The following is a 23,521-nucleotide window of genomic DNA, read 5'->3' on the forward strand; positions in this document are numbered from 1 at the left end:
GTTCAGGATCAGGTTTAGGTTTGGGTTTTCAAGTTTAGGTTTAGGTTTAGGTTAGGGAGTTGAGATTAGGATTAGGTGTAGGTTTAGGTTTAGGGATTTGAAAATACATTTAGGTTTTAGGTTTATGTTTAGGTTATAGGTTATAGGTTTAGGTTAAGGTATAGGTTTAGGTTATAAGCTATAGGTTTAGCGATTGAGAATAGGTTAAGGTTTAGGTTTAGGAAATCGGGTTCGGGATTTGAGAATAGGTTTAGGTTATAGGTTTTGGTTAAAGTTATATGTTAAGGTTAAGGTTATAGGTTTAGGTTTAGGTTAAGGTTATATGTTTAAGTTTAGGTTAGGTTATAGGTTTTTGGTTAAGGTTTAAGTTATAGTTATAGGTTTTGGAATTTGAGAATAGGTTTAGGTTAGGTTATAGGTTAAGGTTTAGATTTAGGAAATCGGGTTCGGGTTCAGGATTGGGTTTAGGTTTGGGTTTTCAAGTTTAGGTTTAAGTTTAGGTTAGGGAGTTGAGATTAAGATTAGGTGTAGGTTTAGGTTTAGGGATTTGAGAATACATTTAGGTTTTAGGTTTAGGTTTAGGTTATAGGTTATAGGTTTAGGTTTAGGTTTAGGTTTGGTTTTGGTTTTGATTTAGGTTATAAGTTATAGGTTTAGGTTATAGGTTTAGGTTAAGGTTTAGGGAAAGGTAATAGGTTTTGGTTTAGGTTTTACGTTATAGGTTTAGGTTATAGGTTTAGGTTTAGGTTTTGATTTATGTTATAGGTTATAGGTTTAGGTTAAGGTTTAGGTTTTAGGTTATAGGTTTTGGGATTTGAAAATGGGTTCGGGTTTATGTTATAGGTTTTAGTTATAGGTTATAGGTTTAAGTTAAGGTTTATATTTAGGTTATAGGTTTTGGGATTTGAGAATGGGTTCGGGTTTAGGTTATAGGTTTTGGTTTTGGTTTAGGTTATAGGTTTTGGGATTTGAGAATAGGTTCGGGTTTAGGTTATAAGTTTTGATTTTGGTTTAGGTTTAGGTTATAGGTTTTTGGATTTGAGAATGGGTTATGGTTTAGGTTTAGGAAATCGGGTTCAGGTTTAGGTTTAGGTCTAGGTCTAGGTTTAGGTTTAGGGAATTGAGTTTAGGTTATAGGTTTAGGAAAAGGTTAAGTTTAGGTTATAGGTTTTGGGATTTGAGAATAGTTTTAGGTTATAAGTATAGGTTTAGGTTAGGTTATAAGTTAAGGTTTAGGGATTTGAGTTTAGGTTATAGGATTAGGTTTAGGTTTAGGTTTAGGGATTTGACTTTAGGTTATAGGTTTAAGTTTAGGTTTTAGGTATAGGTTTAGGTTTAGGTTTGGGTTTTGGGTTTTGGTTTTGATTATATGTTTTGATTTAGGTTACAGATTATAGGTTTAGGTTTTAGGTTTTGGTTTTAGGTTTAGGTTTGGTTTAGGTTATAGGTTTTGAGATTTGAGAATAGTTTTAGGTTATAAGTATAGGTTTAGGTTGGGTTATAAGTTAAGGTTTAGGGATTTGAGTTTAGGTTATAGGATTAGGTTTAGGTTTAGGTTTAGGAATTTGACTTTAGGTTATAGGTTTAAATTTAGGTTTTAGGTATAGGTTTAGGTTTAGGTTTGGGTTTTGGGATTTAGTTTTGATTATATGTTTTAATTTAGGTTACAGATTATAGGTTTAGGTTTTAGGTTTTGGTTTTAGGTTTAGGTTTGGTTTAGGTTATAGGTTTTGATTTAGGTTATAGGTTAACGGTTTAGGTTGTAGGTTTTTGGATTTGATAATGGGTTCGGGTTTAGGCTATAGGTTTTGGCTTTGGTTTAGGTTATAGGTTTTGGTTTTGGTTATAGGTTATAGGTTTAGGTTTAGGTTTAGATTATGGGTTATAAGATTTGAGAATGCGTTTGGGTTTAGGATATAGGTTTTGGTTTTGGTTTTGGTTTTGGTTATATGTTTTGATTTAGGTTTAGGTTATAGGTTTAGGTTTTAGGTTAAGGTTATAGGTTTAGGTTAAGGTTTAGGTTTATGTTTAGGTTAAGGTTATAGGTATAGGTTAAGGTTTAGGTTTAGGTTTAGGTTTAGGTTTTAAGATATAGGTTTAGGGAATTGAGAATAGGTTAAGGTTAAGGTTTAGGTTCGGGATCGGGATTGGGTTTATGTTTGGGTTTTCAAGTTTAGGTATAGGTTTAGGTTAGGGAGTTAAGATTAGGATTAAGTGTAGGTTTAGGTTTAAGAATTTGAGAATACATTTAGGTTTTAGGTTTAGGTTTAGGTTTTAGGTTAAGGTTTAGGTTTAGGTTAAGGTTAAGGTTTAGGTTTTAGGTTAAGGTTTTAGGTCATAGGTTTTGGTTTAGGTTAAGGGTATGGTCCCTGCAAATACAGATATAAACACGGCCATCCGGCGCAAATGGCCAGGCCCTTCCAATGCTGTCCATAAAAAATAGACAGCTTCATCATGGTCATAATAGCGGTTCCCTCTTTCCAGGGAACCCCGCTCTTCCGAATAGCTCCGACGCACATCCGGGTATGCTCCATTAATTTTGATCAAATACATAAACACGGCATGTCCAAATGGCCAGGCCCCTCCAATGCTGTCCATAGGAAATGGACAGCTTCATCATGGTCATAACAGCGGTTCCCACCTTCCAGGGACCCCCGCTCAACATCCGGATAGCTCCGACGCACATCCGGGTCTGCTCCATCAATTTCGGGCTAATACATTTAAAAACAACATAATTATATCTAAAAGCATCTGGATACCTGGGGAAGGCCTCTCATATTCGTATTGTTGGTTACTCATCCCTTTGTCTATAAGCCACAATCGACCAACACTTTCTATTGCTACCTGTACTTTGAAACCAACACAAATATAACTGGGAAACAATATAAGGAATAAGAAAAAATGAATTTACCCGTACACATCATTAAATGTTTCCCTATAAGGAGGTGATATTATATCTTTGATAGCCACAACTTGTATAACAGAGAAAAATGCAACCGATACATTTGGAATATAACTGGAAAACAATATAAGGAATAAGAAAAAATGAATTTACCTGTACACATCATTCAATGTTTCCCTATAAGGAGGGGATATTATATCTTTGATAGCCACAACCTGTATGACAGAGAAAAATGCAACCGATACAGTTTGTTACAATTCAAAGGAGAAAAAAGTTGTAACTACATGGCTTACATACCATAAGTTTGTTATAACTGTAACTTACAACATAAATACAATACACATCAATGCATACCATAAGTTTGTTACAACTTTAACTTACAACATAAACACAATACACATCAATGCATAACTGACACATTAATTATGTCTACCAAGTTAGGCAATTTGTGCAACTGCATGGCCTACAAAGCTTGCTGGTAAATCTTGAGACACTAATAAGGAGAATGATTGTCCCATTAAGATTGATCATCCATTTCAATGCATCAACACATCTAATCTGATGCATATACCCATATTGATACATGGAGAGGTGTGCTCACTAAGTGACACTCTTACCTAATGGACCATTCCTGCCTAACAATTCCAAGCCCCTTACTCACTATACGTACGTACTATTTACTCATCTGTATTAACAAAGCTACCTATTTCTGTTCAAGTATTGCCCTGTCTTTCTTACCTTGTTTGTGTACTTTGGTGTCTTTTAGTGCCAGTACTGCAAGTAGAAGACTATCTAGTACCTTAGGGATAAACGCATGCATCAATGTGGGGCCCATATGTGTAGTGGATTTCAAAACAACACTTAACGCGCTAAGTGCACCGCCTCCTTTTGCATGGCCATCCATTTTAGTAACAATCACAGCACCAACCGCGGCACTTTGTTTAAAAGCTTGAGCTTGGTCAAATGCCGCCTGGCCAATACTGCTATCCATAACGAATATAACAAGATCTAGTTTCTACAACATCAAGAAACTTAAATTAGATATAGATAGCATGTTGGCAACCAACATAAATGAATAAGAGTGATAAACCTTTAGGATAAGAAAATGAATACCGTTGCTTCAGACACTTGGTGCATTTCTTCAAACAGAGCCGCTTCCTGTTTGTGGTGTCCACTTGTGTCTACAATTATCAGATCACAATTTTCCTTCTTAAACCGTTCTACACCTTCTGCTGCAATTTTTACAGGGTCTGACTCCATGTAGCTGTGGATACAGCACAAATGATTTTTTATGTGAAAATGTTGGGGAAAGCATATAATGAAACAAGCAGTGTTATGTAGACATAAACATATTTTATCTGACCAAAAGACAAGCAGCACTGGCAGCATTAACAAATTTGGAACTAATGTATAAATTTGGAACTCGTTCAGATATTCATCACCTCCAGACTAGATCCCTATACACCCCTACTATTCTCTTTTTCCCCCCACAAAATCCACAATATCAAACAAAGCAATCATTCACAATGATGCACTGGAATGACCATTTTTTGTAGAGAAGAAAAATGCACCACTCGTGGAGAAACACAAGGGGAAGTGGTAAAGAAGAACTTGACACAGTGTCTATAAATAACTGTTGGGATCAAATGACTTTTCTGTAAATGGTTGGCATGTCTCAAAGGCAACCTCAATTTTTTAATCGATGAGAGACAAACAAAGAACATAATGAATAAATAAATAACAGTTAATCTCCCATCATCAACACCCAAGGAATAATCACTGTTAGTCTTAAAAGAAAGCAGTCAAGGTGGCATTTGATGCCCCACTTATATCAGAACTCAAACACATGCAACATACAGTCATGAGCAGTTGATGAAGAATGCTCACAGCCAACACAATATGGATTACATGAGTTTCAGTCTAGTCACAATGGAAAAGATAAACTACAGTATTGCTGTCAAAAAATTAAAACATTTAATAGATCACACTTTAATGCAAGCACTTGACAATAGGCACAAGCGGATTGCATTTCCTTTCTTGCAGCCATCATGCAAGAAGAGAGTCCAGGACTCCAAGTTGTGAAAGATGAGTCTTGAGGAAGTTAAAAGCAAGTGTGAGGAAAGGTACCTGAGTTTGATAGGTGATATGGAAGCATCGGCTGCTTGGAAAACTAATGTGGATGATGTCTATTGACAAAGAAATGCAGGTGATGTGGAAAAGGATGAAAATGAAGCGAGGAAGTTGAAACAGGCATGAAATGGTACAAGAAACAGGAAGAAGACACTAGGGAAGCTTGAGAAAGCAGTATTTTTATTTTTAATTTTTGTGTGTCTATTTTTTTTTTGGGGGGGGGGACACCCTCTGCCTACTCAATCTTTGATTTCGAATTTCATATTATTCGTCTATAAGGGTGCATTTGGTTGCACCAAATATCATGAAATTCCACGATTAACCAGCCTAATTTGGTGCAAAATATAATGATGTTTCATGATTAATCAATCTAATATGGTGCAAAGTATCATGATATTTCATAATATTGGTGCAACCAAACGCACAGTAAGACTTAAGTTTCCAGACCTTTGTTTGGAGCTTGTTCAAATGGCATGTCAGCTTAAGCATCTTTCTTTAGCGAACAAAGACTCATGCAGTCCATCAATTGCTGTACTGATCATGCTAAAGCAGAGCTTTTTCCTATTATATAAATTGAACTAACCATAATGGGAAGTAATTGTATAAAGTAGGAGATCCAGGGCATGCATTGGCAACTCGGACAAGTTGGATGGGACTCATCCAAGTCAACAAGGAATGGTTGGGCTTGGTCTAGTTCGACACCACGAGTCACCCCCGACTTGAGTGAGTCACTAATCAACTTGAGACAGGATGAGTCAACACAAGTCACCGATTCTTAAATCCATGGTTTAGAGCATAGGTTATTGTTGGGTCTGAAATTCGACCCAACAATAGATGGATGACAAGGATGAAACATGCATACTGAGTTACTCAGTACGCTCTTATTGTACTGAGTAAACTCAGTAGGGCCCACCTTAATCCCAAAATCCCTAAATCCCCATATCCCAAAATCCCTAAATCCCCAATCCCCAAATCCCTAAATCACCAAATCATTTCAATCGGTATTGAGATTGAGAGAGAGAGAGAGATACCTCATGTGGATGTACGAGAGAGAGAGCACCGAGAGAGACAGAAACAGAGAGAGGGTGCGGTGGAGAGCGGACCGAGAGAGAGAGAGAGAGAGAGAGAGAGAGGATGCGCGTGAGTGAGAGAGGGCGGCGAGGGAGGGAGGGCGGCGAGGGAGAGGGAGAGAGAGAGAGAGAGAGAGAGAGAGAGAGAGAGAGAGAGAGAGAGCCCTCGCCGAGGGAGGGCAGGGGTGAGAGAGAGAGAGACAGAGAGAGAGAGAGAAGACGGAATGTGCTTGGGCGCGCGCGGCTCTTTTGAGCGCGCGCCCAAATTTGGGCGAGATTGGACGGTGCTTTGTGGGCCCCACCATGATGTATGATTTTCATCCATGCCGTCCATCCATTTTTACAAATCATAGTAGAGCTTTATGCCGAAAATTAAAGGGAAATAAATCTCAGGTGGTCCACACCACATGAGAACAATAGTGATTGGATATCCACCATTAAAATCCTCCTAAGGCCCACTGTACTGTTTATTTGACATCAAATCTGTTGATTTGGTCATCCAGGACCAGATGAAGGGAAAAAAAATAAGCTTGATCCAAAAATTTTATGCCTATTGATCATATTTTTAATGGTCGACGCTCATTCAACACGTTTCCTGTAATGTGGTCCACTTGAGATTTGCATATATCTCATTTTTGGTCTCATATTGTAAAATTATCTGTAAAAATATATGGACAGCATGGATGAAACACATACATCGTGGTGGGAGCCATAGAGCACTGAACACTAGTCATTGGTTAGTGTTAGGGGAGTAGTCAATCCGTTCTCAAGCGTACAGAGTAAATCCTATGGGGGCCACCATAATTTATTCATTTTATCTACTCCATCCATCCATTTTAACATATAATTTTATTACATAAGTTCAAAAATGAAGCCTATAAAAATCTGAAATGGACCACATCATAGGAAATAGTATAAACTGAACGTCTACCATTAAAATAATTTGTAAGGCCACCGAAGTTTTGGATCAAGTTGATACTTTAGTTTTCCCTTCATCCATGTATTTGTGATCTATTGAACAGGTTGGATGACAAATAAAAATCATTGTAGGCCATAGGAAGATTTCAACGATGGAAATCATTATTCCTAATGTGTTCCTGTGGTATGGTCCATTATGTCCACGTCGTCCATCTGTGAGAGAGAGAGAGAGCGCGAGAGAGTGAGAGAGGGTGCGAGAGTAAGAGTGAGAGAGGACAGAGAGCGAGTCTCTCTTACGAGCGGTCATGGGTCACATGGTGTGTGCTCTGTGGGCCCCACCATGATGTATGTGCATGTTTCATCCTTGTCATCCATCTATTTTTCATTTTATTTTATGGTATGAGACAAAAAATGAGGTATATCCCAATCTCAACTGGACCACATTATAAGAAACAATGTTGAATGAGCGTCGACCATTAAAAACCTTTTGGGGGCCATATAAAGTTATGGATCAATCTAATATTTTTTTCCCTTCATCTGGGCCTGTATGACCTAATCAACAGATAGGATGTCAAATAAAAGGTACAGTGGGCCTTAGGAGGGTTTTAATGGTGGATATCCAATCACTATTGTTTTCATGTGGTGTGGTCCACCTGAGATTTATATCCCTTTCATTTTTAGTATTTGGCCCTAATATGATTTGTAAAAATGGATGGACAACATGGATGAAACACATACATCATGGTGGGACCCATAGAGCACCGACCAACATCCAAAAACGGTTACTCGCCTCAATCATATTTCGTATGAGAAAGATATTGGGCAAACAAGATTGATCAACAATTTGAGTGAATTTTGATTTAAACATCTGAAGTTATTTACTTTTCATGTTTGGACTGATCAGATTGTCCAAAAACAATTAAAGGTTGTTCATAATATCAAAAATATATAAATGAATGGAAAACACAAACATCAGCTTGATCCAAAACTTCTATAGCCGCCAAGAAATTTTAAATGGTAGAGGTTCAATCACACTATTTCCTGTGGTGTGGTCCACTTGAGCTTTGGATATGCTTCCTGTTTGTTCTTTAGACCTCAAATTATCTGTTAACATGGATGAATGGAGTGGATAAAATAAATAAATAACGGTGAACCCCACAGAGTTTACTCTGATAAAGGTAACGAGTAATTCACTTAAATGTAGTGGAGAAAGGTTTCCTTAAAACATTCATAATCATATATTGGGCTTGCCTAAATGTGATTCACATATCCAACCCACTCATTATGTGTGTCCCACTTGGATGAGGGGTCAGACCAAGTTTCAACCGCATCCAAAACTCATGTGGGCCCCACCAAGTGCTTTTATATTTTTTAGGATGTCTTCACATAGTTTTAAATGGTATGGCCCACTCGAGTTTCGTTTACCTATGATTTTTGAGATATCTCATAACTATAAATGGGACACATCAAATCCACGATGTTGATGTTCGACACACATCATGATGAGGCCCACAAAACTTACTAACATCAATTCTTAGGTTCTCACAAGGTCAGTTATAAGTTGGGTCACAATTTTAACCAGAATATTTGGCCCATTTTACATGTCTAGTTCATTCACTCTATTTTACTAATTAATTCTCAATTTGACTAGTTACTCGCCTCAATCAGGCTACATATATATGAGAAAGATATTGGTCATACAAGATTGACCAACAATTTCAGTGAAATTTGATTTAAACATCTGAAGTTATTTACTCTTCAATTTGAACTGATTAGATTGTCCAAAAACGATTAAAAGTTCAATTAGAGGATGTGCCTAATAATTTAGTAATTTTATTTTTCACAAATAAATTTAACATTTTTTTTTCAAAACGTATATATTTTTTTTACTCTTTTAACTAAATATCATTTTTATTATAAATAAATTTAACATTTTTTTTTACAAAATTTAGTTTTCTTTTTTAAAAATATATTTTTTTTTTACAATTTGTCAATTTTTTCACAATTTTGTTTAATTTTTTAAAATTTATTTTTCAAAATATCATTTTTTAAATCTCACTTTTGTTATATAACTTTTTAATTTTTCTTGTCAAAATACAAAATCTGATTGGTGGACTTGGTATGATTGGATGGATGTCGGTCGTCTTTTTTTTTTTCTTTTTTTTTTTAGATTCCATTTGGCTTAAACTATATTCCAATTCCTTTTTAATTAACAAGCAGCTTAAACTATATCTAAGCTGTGCAAGTTTACATCTCATTACTTTGGAGACGAGTCAATAGCCAAAAAATGATAACATGAGAATGGCCTACACTAATGTATGCATTTGGTACCAATTCTTAATGTTAGCAACACCTGGCATACCTGTACCTCTCCAAAGGTCACACTGATTGGATGATCTTAACTGTCTGAAATTGCCGTTAGATTAATTTGGACCATTTTCTTTTTTACTATCCTGAGGAACATTGACTTGTACTATTCTTTTTAAACATCTATATGCTTCAATCTCCTTTGGTCTGCACTTGTGTTGAAGGGCACATCTATTATGTTGGGTAGAACACTTATTTTAATATTACAATGATTGGATAATCTCAACCATCTGATATTACCATTGAATTTAGACCATTTTCTTTTTTACCAAGGTATTGAGGAACTTTGATTTGCACTCCTCTTTCTTAAACGTGTATATTTTTTTTTAACCTCGAGTTAACACTCTTCTTCTTCTTCTTCTTTTTTCTTTTCACGTTTACATGTTTTTAATCCCACCTTGTGTATTATAGGCCACATCCATTCAATTTGGTATAGATCCTTTTTTTTATTCAATTTTTCTTGTCAAAATACAAAATCTAGTTTTCTTTTTTAAAAAATATTTTTTTTGACCTTTTTTCAATTTTTTCACAATTTTGTTTAATTTCTTTTTTTTTTTTTCAAAATATCATTTTTTAATCTTACTTTTGTTATATAACTTTTTAATTTTTGTTATCAAAATACAAAATCTAATTTTCTTTTTTTTTTTAAAAAATATATATTTTTTTACAATTTGTCATTTTTTTCACAATTTCGTTTAATTTTTTAAATTTTCTTTTTCAAAATATCATTTTTTTATCGAAATCTTGTTATATAACTTTTTAATTTTTCTTTTCAAAATACAAAATCTAGTTTTCTTTTTTAATATATATATATATATCAATTTTTTCACAATTTTGTTTAATTTTTTAAAAATATCATTTTTTCAATATCACTTTTGTTATATAACTTTTTAATTTTTCTCGTCAAAATACAAAATCTAGTTTTCTTTTTTAAAATATATATTTTTTTACAATTTGTCAATTTTTTCACAATTTTGTTTAATTTTTTAAATTTTCTTTTTCAAAATATCATTTTTTAAATATCATTTTTGTTATATAACTTTTTAATTTTTCTTTTCAAAATACAAAATTTAATTTTCTTTTTAAATTTTATTTTTTTTTTACAATTTGTCAATTTGTTCACAATTTTGTTTAATTTTTAAAATTTTCTTTTTCAAAATATCATTTTTTAAATATCACTTTTGTTATACAACTTTTTAATTTTTCTTTTCAAAATACAAAATCTAGTTTTCTTTTTTAAAATATATATTTTTTACAATTTTACAATTTTTTTACAATTTTGTTTAATTTTTAAAATTTTCTTTTTCAAAATATCATTTTCTTATCGAAATTTTTTTTTTCAAAATTATCAACTTTATTAAAAGTTCTTAATTTTTATTTCAAAATCTAAATTTTTTTCTTAAACATTGTTAGTTATTTTTCTAAGCTTTTTAACTTCTTTTTTTTTTTTTTGAAATTCATAAATTTTTTTGTTTTTAATGTTTGACTTAAGCATTAGTCTAATGCAGACGGTCTTTGACAGTCGCAAATAATCACAATAAGACGACTAAGGACTGTCTCTAATAGAGACGGTCATTGACAGTCTCAAATAGGGACTGCTAAGGACCGTCCCTAATGCAGGTTATTTTTTACCGCGTTACAAAACTAGTAAAAGACGGCCGTTGACCGTCTATAATTGAGACGGTCCATGACAGTCTCAAATTACCAATACAAGACGGTCAATCACCGTCTCTAATAAAGACGGTCCTTGACAGTCTCAAACAGAGACAACTAAGAACCGTCTCTAATACAGACTATTTTTGACAGTCCCAAATTACAGGAAAAGACAGCCAACTACCGTCTCTAATTGAGACGGTCCTTGACAGTCTCAAATTACCAGTAAGAGAACCAATGACCGTCTCTAATAGGAACGGTCTTCGACTGTCTCAAATTCCGGCATAGAAGACGGTCAGGGACCGTCTCTTATTCCAAACGGTCAATGGCCGTCTTTTATCTGCAGTTAACGACGGTTTTCGACCGTCTTAAATAATTTATGGATGTTCAAATTTTCAAGACAATAATAAGGACGGTCAAGGGCCGTCTAAATGTTTAGAGACGGTTTACGGCCGTCTCTAAAGCGTCTTTAAACCAAGCAATTTTGGAGACCGTCCAGAACCGTCTATAAATCCGTCATTTTTTTCCATTTTTCACGTAGCGAGTGAGCTTTTTTCCAATTTTTTTCCACTTAAGTTTTTTTTTTCTCAATTTTTAGTGCTTAATCTATTTCTCAATTCATTTCCTTTCATTTTTTTTTTTTAAATTTTTTGAAATTGTCATGTTTAATTAAGTTTACTTAGTTGTAACAACTAATTAGTGGATGCATTAATGGAAATTAATGGGAATGAGAAATATTTAAATTTTAGTATTTTTATTGCATTTTTTGAGAGAGATGAAGAAGAACATGAACTTGCTCTGGAACTACTGGGTGCTGTTTCCAGCTGTTCTAGCTAACTGTTTCGTCTCTGTATATTTCCATCCTAAATAATTTCATATTTGTTTTATCTTAGTTTACTGGTAAGACAAAGCTATTCCCTGGTCGCTCGGTAATTCTTGTTGGATTTTTAGAGGTCTGTTTCTACACGTATCTTTTATATCATCATCTGTTTCTACACATTTTCTACATCATGGATGATATCATTTTAGTGATAGGATTGTAATGTGAATGGGAGTTCTTCCACTTTTAATTTTTCTAGGCCATTTTTTGGAGAGGTAATGATAATTTATTTATTTATTTAAACGAGTCAAAAAGCCCAAATTACAAAATGAAAATTACAACTTGGCTAGGAACGACCACTCATTTTGCCGAGATCTTCGATACATGAAATCCACCCTATTACATACATTTTTGCCCTCTCATATGCATCTAGCTCAGAACTACTCTTATTTTGGAAGCGTCTCCCACTTCTCTCCCCCCATATAGCCCAAAAGATTGCCATCATTACTATCTTTCCCACCCCTATCTCCTTTTGTCTTCAGACCACCTGTAGGACAAGCTGGTAGGAGTCGAACCATCCAACCCGGCATCACCCGAGGAGATCCAAAGGAGATGACCGCCCTTTCTAGTAGGATCGCTGTAGATATCAATTCCCTACAAACATTGCATAGATTGTTGCATGGTGCTTGCTCTGAACTAGTCAATTTACATAAGATAGTAGCTCATAAGGATTTCTAGCTTCACAGATTCAATCTGATCAAAATATAGGTCTTTGGAAAACCCTTCTTTGTGATGGCACCTAAAATCTAGGTGTTCCTACCAGTAGCTTGCATTCAAGTAGAACTCTCTGGAACATCGATGGCGTGTTCTTGGGTGACTGGCTGAATTTCTGCGCCGCTGGTTGTGTTTCAGTTCAGGATGCATTTGATTTGTGTGTGTTTGTCTTTTGTTTTGTTTTGTATCTTGTTAGCTGTGGAGTGACAATAGGGTCACCTTCTTCTGTGCTTTTTTTTCCCCCTTAATGATTCCGTCAATAAAATAAAATAAAACTAAGTGATATTATTATTGGTGCAGGTGAATGTTAACTTGGCTGGACTGCCTGCACTGGTGCTGCCATGTGGATTGATTGAAGGTGGACCTGCCAGCCTTCCTGTTGGACTTCAAATGATTGGTGCTGCCTTTGATGAGGTATTGAACTACCTTTCTTGTTTCCGAGAACATGCTATTTCTGGTTCAATGACTGAGAATTGAAGACCAATCATGAGAAAGGAAAAGTAAGAAATGATGGGGAAGGAGGAAGGGAAGAGGAGAATGTTAAGAAACAGAGAGATTGCGATGCATGGAGGTCAGGGAAGGATTTGTTTTGGGGGAACAATGTGAAGGAAGGAGACTATTTGGTGAGAGTGGATAGTGTAGAATGTGGAGGCAAATAGATAAAGGATGGTAGAGGCAGAAATTTAGGATACATAGGAGAGAAAATAGATAAAGGATGGTGAGAGTGGATGCAAGTCAGTTCAATAGTGCATCCGTGTGCACAGACTTAACTGATTTGAAGTTCGAATGGTTTAACTAATTTGAAGTTCGATTGGTTTTTTTTAGAGTGACTTACTATACCACTCCATTGATGTTTGCATGTTTGAAAATATATTCTCTTCATTCAATAAGCGTATGTTACTCTATTAATCAAAGTGGTTTCAGCCATCTTACGAGTGGATCGTGACTCTGCAGTGTTTTTCTTTTTACCCGTCTAAACTTGTTTTTTATTTCTCAGACAATTTTTCATTTTCGTGAAGGGAAATATAATGGAACTTGGACTTGATGCCGTGGTTATTTGATTTCCTTACAGGTCCATTCTCGGTTTTCAACAAACACTTTTCGGTGATGGTCTTCTAAAATGCAAGGAACTGGGCTTGTCAAAGAATGAGATGAAGAAGCTTCTACCCATCATTGATGCCAGCTCTTCAGATTCAGGTGACCTTATGCTTACCAAACATTTTTTAATAGATGTGTGTTGGTGGGCATAGGCCAAGTTCTGTCTCTCTGCTTCTATGTGCGTGCACAAATACATGTGCATGCTCGTGATTGTGTCTATGTGCACACGGATTTAAATATGAATGCACTAATGTTTAATTGCATATTTCAAGCTTGGAGTTTTCTGAATTGTATCTGTGATTGTTTTTAGAACATTTGATGGCGTCTCGGAGCTTATGGTTCATGCTGGTAGAAGTCTGCCTAAAGCTATCATGATGATGATACCTGAGGCGTGGCAAAATGTTAAAAACATGGATCGTGATAGAAAAGCCTTATACGAATATTTTTCACCTCTTATGGAGCCATGAGATGGACCTGCACTTATATCATGTAAAGTTTGTGCTGGAATTGCTTCATGCTTTAATGATTCTGCATGTGACATGTGTATTTTGAACTTATATTTATTGTATAAATGCAGTTACTGATGGCCGCTATCTTGGAGCGACATTGGACCGGAAGGGATTGCGCCCCATTCGCTTTTACATCACACATAGTGGGCGCGTGATCATGGCCAGTGAGGTTAGTGTTGTAGACATCTGTCAGGAGATGTGGCTAGGAAAGGAAGACATTTGATCGGTCCAGAAGGCGACCTTACTAAAACAGTTCATGTGGAAGGCTATGTGGCAGTTCATGTGCATTTGTATTTTATTTTGAAAAAATTAAATAGACCATTAATTGTTTTGTTGATATTGTGCAGAATTGTTGTCTTGATGAATGTTAAATGGGTGAAATATGCATAGGTTCAATCATTTGTTGATTATGATATTGTTAGCTTTGGTTGATAGAGAAATGAGGTCAAAAACCGAATTTAGCCTCGGTTGATGCCAAAAGAGGCTAAATCCATCTTTAGTCCTGGTTTTGCCTTAGGTACATAAATTGAGACTACAACTCTATGGTTAAAGGCTTTAGCCTCGGTTGTTGAGAACTGAGGTTAAAAATAGTTTTAGCTTCGGTTGGAGGCAACTGAGGCTAAATTTGGATTTAGTCTCAGTTGGAAACAATGGAGGCTAAAATTTTGATTTAGCCTCATTTCGAGAAAACTGAAGCTAAAAAGATTCTTTTAGCCTCACTTGAAGAACCGAGGCTATAAAAGTCATTTTAGCCTCGGTTGCTAAAACTGAGGCTAAAGCCTTTAGCCATGGGGGTTTCAACCTCGATTTGGATAACTGAGGCAAAACTAAGGCTAAAAGCTTTAGCCTCAGTTTTTAACCTTTTTAGCCACAGTTTTGAACCGAGGCTAAAGCCTCCTTTTCTTGTGGTGTAAGGGTGCACCTCCTTCCTTGGAGTATACAATAACGACCTCACGACTAAGGATTCATCATGATCCTCGGCCAACCATTCTTCGTCACCAGCTCCTTTAGCGGCTTATTCATTCTCACCAAATTCAGGACCTTCTTCCACTGGCTTACCTTCATCGTCCCCTTCATTGATGGCCAAATGGGTTGCGGGCCGTTGAGGCAAGTGTTTGATAAGTGGCTCGATTGGCTACAGCAGAAACAATGGTCTGACTTTAATCAACCGTGAGGATTTGGAATCCTACTCAAACTCGTTGCTATGGGCGCTGCACATTGAGGCCTACATGAACCGCTCCTTATATCACAGTTTGCAGTTGTAGGAGGTTGAGGACTTTCTCTTACTGGTTCCTTTCCTTCGGCAAATATCGAATTCTGCGTGGGACCCGTCATGGGAGCTCGAATTGAAGGATAAGGCCAAGTAGGAACTCTTGAAAGCTGTGTTTCCACCATACCCGCCAACTGAACCACTTCATCCATGGTCCCTCCTGAGTGCATCTGAACTCGGTCTTAAATTGTTGGTCATAAACTGCCTATAAATCGTACTACCTTTTGCGATTCAGTATCCGACAAATCATTGTGTTGCCAACCAATAGAATTCTTAAGTGTAATCTATGAAGGTTCGATTCCCCTACTGGTAATTTTGGCATTGCTTGAACAACACTTGCTTGTAATCACTGGGAAAGAATCGTGATCGAAGAAGGCATCTCCATGGCCATGATCGAATGGGCACCTTATTCTTTCGGGCACGTGAGAGCTGTAATTACTCATAAGCACCATATTTCAAGTTGAACACAACTAAATTCACTTTCTTTTCTTTCAGCATGTCCATGTAATCAAAATACCACTCTACTTTGGCTAACCAATAGAGAAAATCTTCTATACGTAATAGGCCATTAAAACTAGGAAGATCGGCCTTACCTCGATAGTCTCTTTATACATGATCTAGTCAATCATCTCCATGGACCGGTTGTCGGGCAACAATGCCACCAACGTCCTTGTCACTGGAGCTTGACTCATCTAAATAGCCCTATAATTTTCCTCCTTAAGCACTTCATGGAAAACGAGGTTGTGCCATATAACAATCACGAGTGGCTGAGCATCACCTTTAGCTCAGGGCCGAATTAGCATATCCACAATACAGTACTCGAGAATTTCCTGCAACCATTGGATGGTCAACTAACTCTGCCGGTGGAAAGCTTCCATTATTTTCGATAGATAACGAATTCCTATATATTACCATCCACGTGATTTTGGTCCGTTTCATCGTTAGTTTCCATCGGCCTAAGGAGAGTCCTCGCTCTGATAACACTTAGCGCAAGGAGGGACATGATGAGAGGTTAATCACTGTCTTCCTCAAGGGATAACTACTCCGAATCCACGAAGCTCTCTGGACTCCTCCCAGAGCTTCCTCAAATCCACAAGAGATAAAAGCAGGAATAATTCTTAATAAATGTAAAATAAATTGATTAGGATTTTAAAAATATGAAATTACAGCTCTTTAAATAATGAACTCAAACATAGGATGGAGTTTTAGACTTAAGACTCCAACTAAAACATCCTAAAAACGTGAATTACTATAAATAATAAACTTACTATTTATAAACGACCTCTACTCCTACTAAACATCATGGTTTTTAGCCAGAATTAGCAAGCATCCAATTTAGCTCAACCACGTTATTCTCCTAACATTTCTAAGCCCTCTTCATGTTAGACATGACTTTAACAACTCAAAGGATCAAAAGTTATACTCGAACTAAAACTTAGTATTTATAGTAAAAACAAAACTAAATGAGACTTTTGACCATCAATCTAATGGAATCTCTTAAATCTGGCATGGGCAACCCAGCGTAGTGGGTTTTGTTGGCTTAAATAGGTCCTCCCTCATTTCATATATAATATGTCAAAAAAATCATCCCTGGTTGATTGATTTAAAGTTCTGACAGTTCGGATTGTTTTTGCCTCCAATTGGGCCTTCTCTCATCCATCTTTACCATGAAAGTGTCTGTGACCTGTTCTACATCACCTAACCGTACTTTTAACCATTTATTTAATGAACATCAATTAGATGGTTTTATTGAATGCTCGGTATGTTTTCTGTCACGAGTAATGTATGCGAGCATGCCATAATCGATATAACAGCTTGATCCAAACTAATCAACTTCGACCCCAAGTGTTAAAATATGTCCAATATGAATGTATATGATCATATTATGAGAAGATTTATCACTTACTCAGCCACTTGCTGAATTTTATAATGGGTTTGCTTTGTACTTCCACAAGAAGAGACTTTTAGAATACCGGTGCAGTCAAACAAAAAGAAAAACTCACACTCGGTCAATAGGAGTAGCTGTACGAATGCATCTCTTGAAAGAACTATGTGATATTAGATAGAGAACAAATCTAACATATGAGCGTATATTTGGATTACAACTAAATATTATAGTTAAGAATTACTACTACTTGATTACTACTACTATTAGGAAAAGCTGAGATAAAAGATTTTTTTATTTTTTATTTTTTTGGTGTTATTGGATTGGTTGTTTTCTTTGTTGGATTCATCTTACTATTTATAAAGTTCTCTTGTAGCTTATTCTTTTATATCCTTATTCCATTACTACAATGGTCATGGTAGTTGAAAAGACGTTCTCTAGTTTCTTCTTTTGAAATAATGAGCCAAGACAAGCATGGATGCAGCCCACAATTTCGACTGAGTTAATTGACACATCACTTCAGAAATGAAATGTCATCATCATTTCATATATATATATATATATATATATTTCTGACTAATTTGCTTACGAAGTTAAATCTTCAGTTCTTCACGCTATCCGACTCTTTTACGGTTGCAGCTCACACAATTTGGACTGAGTTGATTGACACACTTGTATGCATATTCTGGAAGGGTTGGATGAAGAAGAAGCATTCATCGCTCAATACCTGGCACTGGCACATGGCAGGTCTGGCCATGTATTCAAACCGTCCATCTAGTGGGTCATCAACCATTTAAAGGCAACGGTCCCTAGGACTAAAATAGTGTGTTCACTCTGTTTTTCAATCATGGGTATGGATGGTCTGGATCCAACTTGCTACTGGTCGCCCCATCCAAGTGCAGAGCTGAAGGAAAAAGTCCTCTCTAGTACATTTTCCAACAGTGATCAGAATCATTAATCTAGTGGGCCACCATGTAGATGGGTCATAGATGAAAAGAAAAACGAAAAAAAGAAAAGCATTCATCAATAGAACAAACATTCTCAATACACAGAAGAAGATTTCCCCGATCTGCAGATTTCAAGAACTAAAATGATTGCGCTCTTCTCACTTTTTTGTCAACTACAATTCTTTGCATGTTCGAACCATTCGGCTGAACTTCCTGTATTTGTTGCCTCACATTAAGTTCATCTGGGCGATCCATATCCAGACACACCTGTGGCAGTTCAATCTCATCTTCGTCTGCGAAGTGGTATCTCAACCGCAACTCTCAGAAATCGGAGAAGCTCATTATCACAACCCTTTCCTATCAAAGACCTGTCGAAGGCATAGCTAAGAAGAGACTTGTTTTTAAGGTAAGTAATCCACTCCACCAGATTCCCCTTTAAGTCTTTTGGGGCATTCATCACCTTTGTAGGCTTTTGGCCGGTAATCAGCTCGAGCAGCACCACACCAAAGCTGTATACATCCCCAGCTCGACTAGCAACAACCTTGCTTGTGAATTCGGGAGCAAGCAAACCCATATCATCATATTTGACATTTACATGAACACTCAGATTGGTGTCGAGCGGATCAATAAGCGCGGCGGATCTGAATTTGGATATTTTTGGCTCGTAATCTTCATCCAAGAGGATGCATTTGGAGCTTATGTTGTGATGAATTATGCAAGGATCGCAGCTGTGGTGAAGCCATGCAAGGCCTCTAACCACCCCAACTGCAATTCTCATCCTCAGAGGCCATTCCATGGGTCTCTCATGTAGCTGCTGAAACAGAGTTCCTTTGGGCATGTATTTGTATACTAACAGCCTCTCATTTCTTGCAATGCAAAAATCCAAAAGAGGAACCACGTTACGGTGTTTTAGGGAACCCAAAATGGTCATCTCAGACATGAATTCCTTGTGGGAATATTCAAAATCATGAAGCCTCCTAATTGCAAGGGAAGATCCATTAACAAGCATTGCCTTGTACATGGTGCCTGCTCTGCCAGATCTGATAATGTTATTTTTGCTGAATTTTTGAGTGGCTTTCAGTGGATTGTCCAATCTCATTTTCGAAACCCTCTTCTCAAACATGGAGAAGTGGACATTGCAATACCTTCGAGGAGTACGTTGTGACAAAAAAATACATAAAATGAGTATTAAAGAGGAGTTTTAATGCATTCATTGGACCACGTAAAGGTGTTTGTCAACCACTGGAATTAGATGCTCCCAACATCAATAGGCTGAGTCTAGATGGTTGTTGCCAACGTTCTTTCCTAGTGTCCCATTTGTGGGTCACTGACTAGATAGTTAAAACATTTCAATCAGTGAGATTTATCTAACACGGCCAAACTAAAGCTAGACATACAAGATGATGGTCCAATCTGAATTACGTGCATTTGGTGGGCCAACGATTCTTATGATCTGATGCACTGATAACGTGTACTCACTCCCTCCAATCCAGACCATTCATCACCTGAATCTCTGATAGCCACGGTCAACAGCCACATGAATTAGATGCTCCCAGCGTCAAATTGGTGACCTTTTAGCGTTGCCAATATTCTTTTTCCCAACTAGATGGCTAAGATATTCCAATCAGTGAGATTTATCTACCAAAGCCAATCCAAAGCCAGACACAAAAGATGGTTGGTCCAATCTGAAGTAAGTGGACCATATAAGGAATTTGATGCTCTGTGCTCTGATCATGTTTACAGAAAAGGAAATATCTTTTGTTATTATTATTATTATTGAAAGCTACTGAAAAGGAAATCTAAATCTCACTATGGTGCATGGAGAGAAACGAAATCAGCTTACCTTGATGCCTTTGGTTCCTTTAATACTCTTTGCCCACTTGTTTCCTTCAACCTCTTCTTCCTTCTTCTTCTTATATACTTTAAGGAAACTGAATAACAGAATAACACCGAGCACCATCCCGCCAATGGCCGCACCAATGATTACACTAGTATTTGACTTTTTCACAGGTCCTCTGCAAACAACATCCAAAGGCTTCCCACAAAGTCCCCCATTATTCCCAAAGCTTGAGGCCAGTATTGATTGCTTCTTAATAAAGGGAGGAATTGGTCCTGACAAAGAATTGTTGGCGACACTGAACTGAGACAACCGATCAAGCCGGCCGAGTTGCGAGGGGATCTGACCTGTAAACCCATTGTGTTGGAGACTAAGTGTATTCAGGTAGCTACAATTCCCAAGGCTATCCGGAATAACACCGGTGAAATTGTTATAGGAGAGGTCAAAGGTTGTCACGTATGGTATTATTGAACCGATGCTATCAGGAAGGGGTCCGAAGAGCTCGTTTGTCGATAGATCCAATCCTACCAAGCTCTCGCAGTAATGGAGAGCCAACGGGAACCCGCCTTTGAGGCCCATGTTCGAGAGTCGTATGTTCATGACCTTGTTTTCATCAATTTGCCAGCATTCGATGCCTTTGAATTTACAGATAGACTCTTCTGTCTTGTTCTTGAGATCCCACGGAGATAGGTAACCATTAGGATCGATTAGTGATGCTTTTAGACCTCTCAAGCACTGAATATCACTTTCGGCGGCGTCGCTGCAAGTATCAATACTCAGCCACAAGCACAGAAGGGCAGGAAGAAGAAAGACAGTAGCTCTGCTTCCCATCGCCATAGACATGAAATTTAATATTGTACTTCTATTTCCCTCCTCAACATCCATGAAGAATAATTACATGAAATTTATAAACGCAAAAATAAAATAAGTCAACAGATTTGTGGGGAAAGGGTGGAATGTAACCTTCGTAGAATTGGGAGCGGATTAGGTGAGACCGCGGCCTCACCAAAGACGGTACGGCCCTTACCGTGGGGCATACCTTGATGTATCTACTCTGTATCCACGCCATCCATCTATTTTTATTTATTTATTTATTTTTCAGATAACTTTACTGCATAATCCAAAAAATGAAGCAGATCCAATTATCAGGTGGACCATACCATACGAAACAGCGGTAATTGACCATTAATCGGCCACAAAAGTTTTGGATCAAGTTGATATTTGTTTTTTTTTTTTTTTTTTTTTTTTTTTTGGGTTCATCTGGGCTCATGTGACCATATCAAGGGATTGGATGGCAAATAAGCACTACCAACATTAAGGTGTGCAATGAGAAGTTTTTAATGAGAGGAACTTCAATCACTATTGTTTCCTACAGTAAGATTTGAATCTTATTCGATTTAAAAAAAATAAAAATAAAATAAAATTTAATCATGTCTTAGAAAAACAACATGAACCCTACAGTAAGAGCCGCACATTAATGGTGGGCATTCAATCCCCACCATGTGGTTCACTTGAGTCATTGGTGTAGAGGGGGTGGTGGACACTTTCATGGCAAAGATGGACTGATAAGGCCCGATCAGAAGCAGAAATGATCCGGATGTTCAGAACCTTAAAACAGTTGTATATCACAAATCAGGATGATTTTTTCAATATATCATATAATTTTGGGGCAGTAGAAGCTACTTTAGCCAACCTAGCCTATAACTCCGAGGTGCCCACACCAGGTTCATGAGATTCCACCAAACGATAGTCAAAAGTCCCTTTTATTTTCATTTTTATTTATTTACTATAAATAATAAGTTTTAATTTGAGTTGTAGGAGTTGTTCCCAACATGAAAATGGATTAGAAAATTTAGGAGAACAACTTGGTTAGGCTAAATTGGACTGTTGCTATTTTTGGACGAAAACCATGAAGTCTAGTAGGAATGGTGATTGTATATAAATAGTAAGTTTATTATTTATAGTAAGTCAAGTTTTTAAGTTATTTGCGTCTGAAACTTCATCTTAGGTTCGGGCTCATTATTTAAAGGATTGTAATTTCATTTTTTTTAATCAATCAATTTATTTTAAATTTATTAGAAATTATTTATTATTTATTATGTATTTCTCGTGGATTCAAAGAAGCTCTGTTAGGAGTCCAAACAACTCCGTGGATTCAGAGTAGTTATTCCTTGAGGAAGATGATGATCGACCTCATCACATCCCTTCCTATGTCAGTTAGAGGTGTACACGAGTCGAGCCGAGCCGAGCTTTGCCCAACTCGTGCTCGACTCGGACTGCTCGAGTTTCAGCTCGTGCTCGGCTCGACTCAGCCTTTGAGCTCGGAACAATAGCTCGTGCTCAGCTCGGCCAAGTTCGAGTAGAGTTTTCAAGTCGAGTTCGTCGTCGTTGGCGAGCTGTAGTGGCAGGGGCGGCCATGCGGCGGTGCAGGTAAGGGAGGAGGAGGGAGAGAGACAAGTGGAGAGGCCATGCGGGTAAGGGAGGAGGGAGAGAGTAGGGAGATCGCACGACCGTGCGTCGGTGCGGCTGTGTGGGTAAGGGAGGATGAGGGAGAGAGTAGAGAGAGAGAGAGAGAGGGAGGAGCTTCGCTGGACTGAGAGAGAGGGAAGAAGAGAGGGTGGAAGAGAGGGTTAGGGTCTAGGGTTCGTACAGGCGTCGGGCGGGATGTTTTTTGAAAATGGGTAGGGTAGGGTTTTTTTTTAAGGGTATATATACCCCGTACCAAGTCGAGCCGAGTCGAATCGAGTCGAGCCGAGTTCGAGCAGTAGTCAAGTCGACCTGGGGCAAGATCGAACTCGGCTTAAACTCGTTTCGAGCTCCAAAAATCAGCTCGACTTAATTCGAACTCAGCTTCGATCCGAGTCGAGTTAAGCTTTTTCGAGTTGAGTCGAGCGAGCTACCGAGCTAACTTTGCTCGTGTACAGCTCTAATGTTGTATGAGAGAAAGGACTCCCCTCGGGCTAATGACAACTAACGATGGAATGGATCGAAATCTTGTGGACGATAATCCAGGGATTCGTTATCTATTAGGAAGAATGGAAGGATTTCCACCAGGAGAGTCAGTTGACTATGCAAGGGCTACTAGCAACCCTCGACCTTATTGCGAATGCACTAGCCTCGCGCGCCCCTAGCCCAACGTAATGCTCAACCGCTCATAGTCATTATATAGTCCAACCCTAATTTTCATAAAACATTTCCAAGGGTGAATCATATGACTACCTTAGATGAGTCGAGCTCTAGCGACGAGGACATCAATGGAGTCGTTGCCAGACGATCGGTTCATGGAAACAATCGACTAGATCGTGTTGAAAGAGATCATCAAGATAAGACCAAACTTTCTA

At 37.4% G+C, this 23,521-nt stretch overlaps 1 long non-coding RNA gene and 1 pseudogene across 1 annotated transcript; one reads left to right on the forward strand and one right to left on the reverse strand.

Annotated features, from left to right (window-relative positions):
• The window catches only part of LOC131240237 (probably inactive leucine-rich repeat receptor-like protein kinase At5g48380), a 93,618-nt pseudogene extending 72,363 nt beyond the window's left edge, over positions 1-21,255 (reverse strand).
• Positions 11,893-14,637, forward strand: LOC131240241 (uncharacterized). The gene is made up of 4 exons (XR_009168667.1): positions 11,893-12,094; positions 12,319-13,048; positions 13,707-14,221; positions 14,310-14,637. It is a non-coding gene; the product is annotated as an uncharacterized LOC131240241 (long non-coding RNA).
• Positions 21,256-23,521: the final 2,266 nt, after the last annotated feature.

This window comes from Magnolia sinica, chromosome 3, assembly GCF_029962835.1.
Source record: "Magnolia sinica isolate HGM2019 chromosome 3, MsV1, whole genome shotgun sequence".
NCBI lineage: Eukaryota > Viridiplantae > Streptophyta > Magnoliopsida > Magnoliales > Magnoliaceae > Magnolia > Magnolia sinica.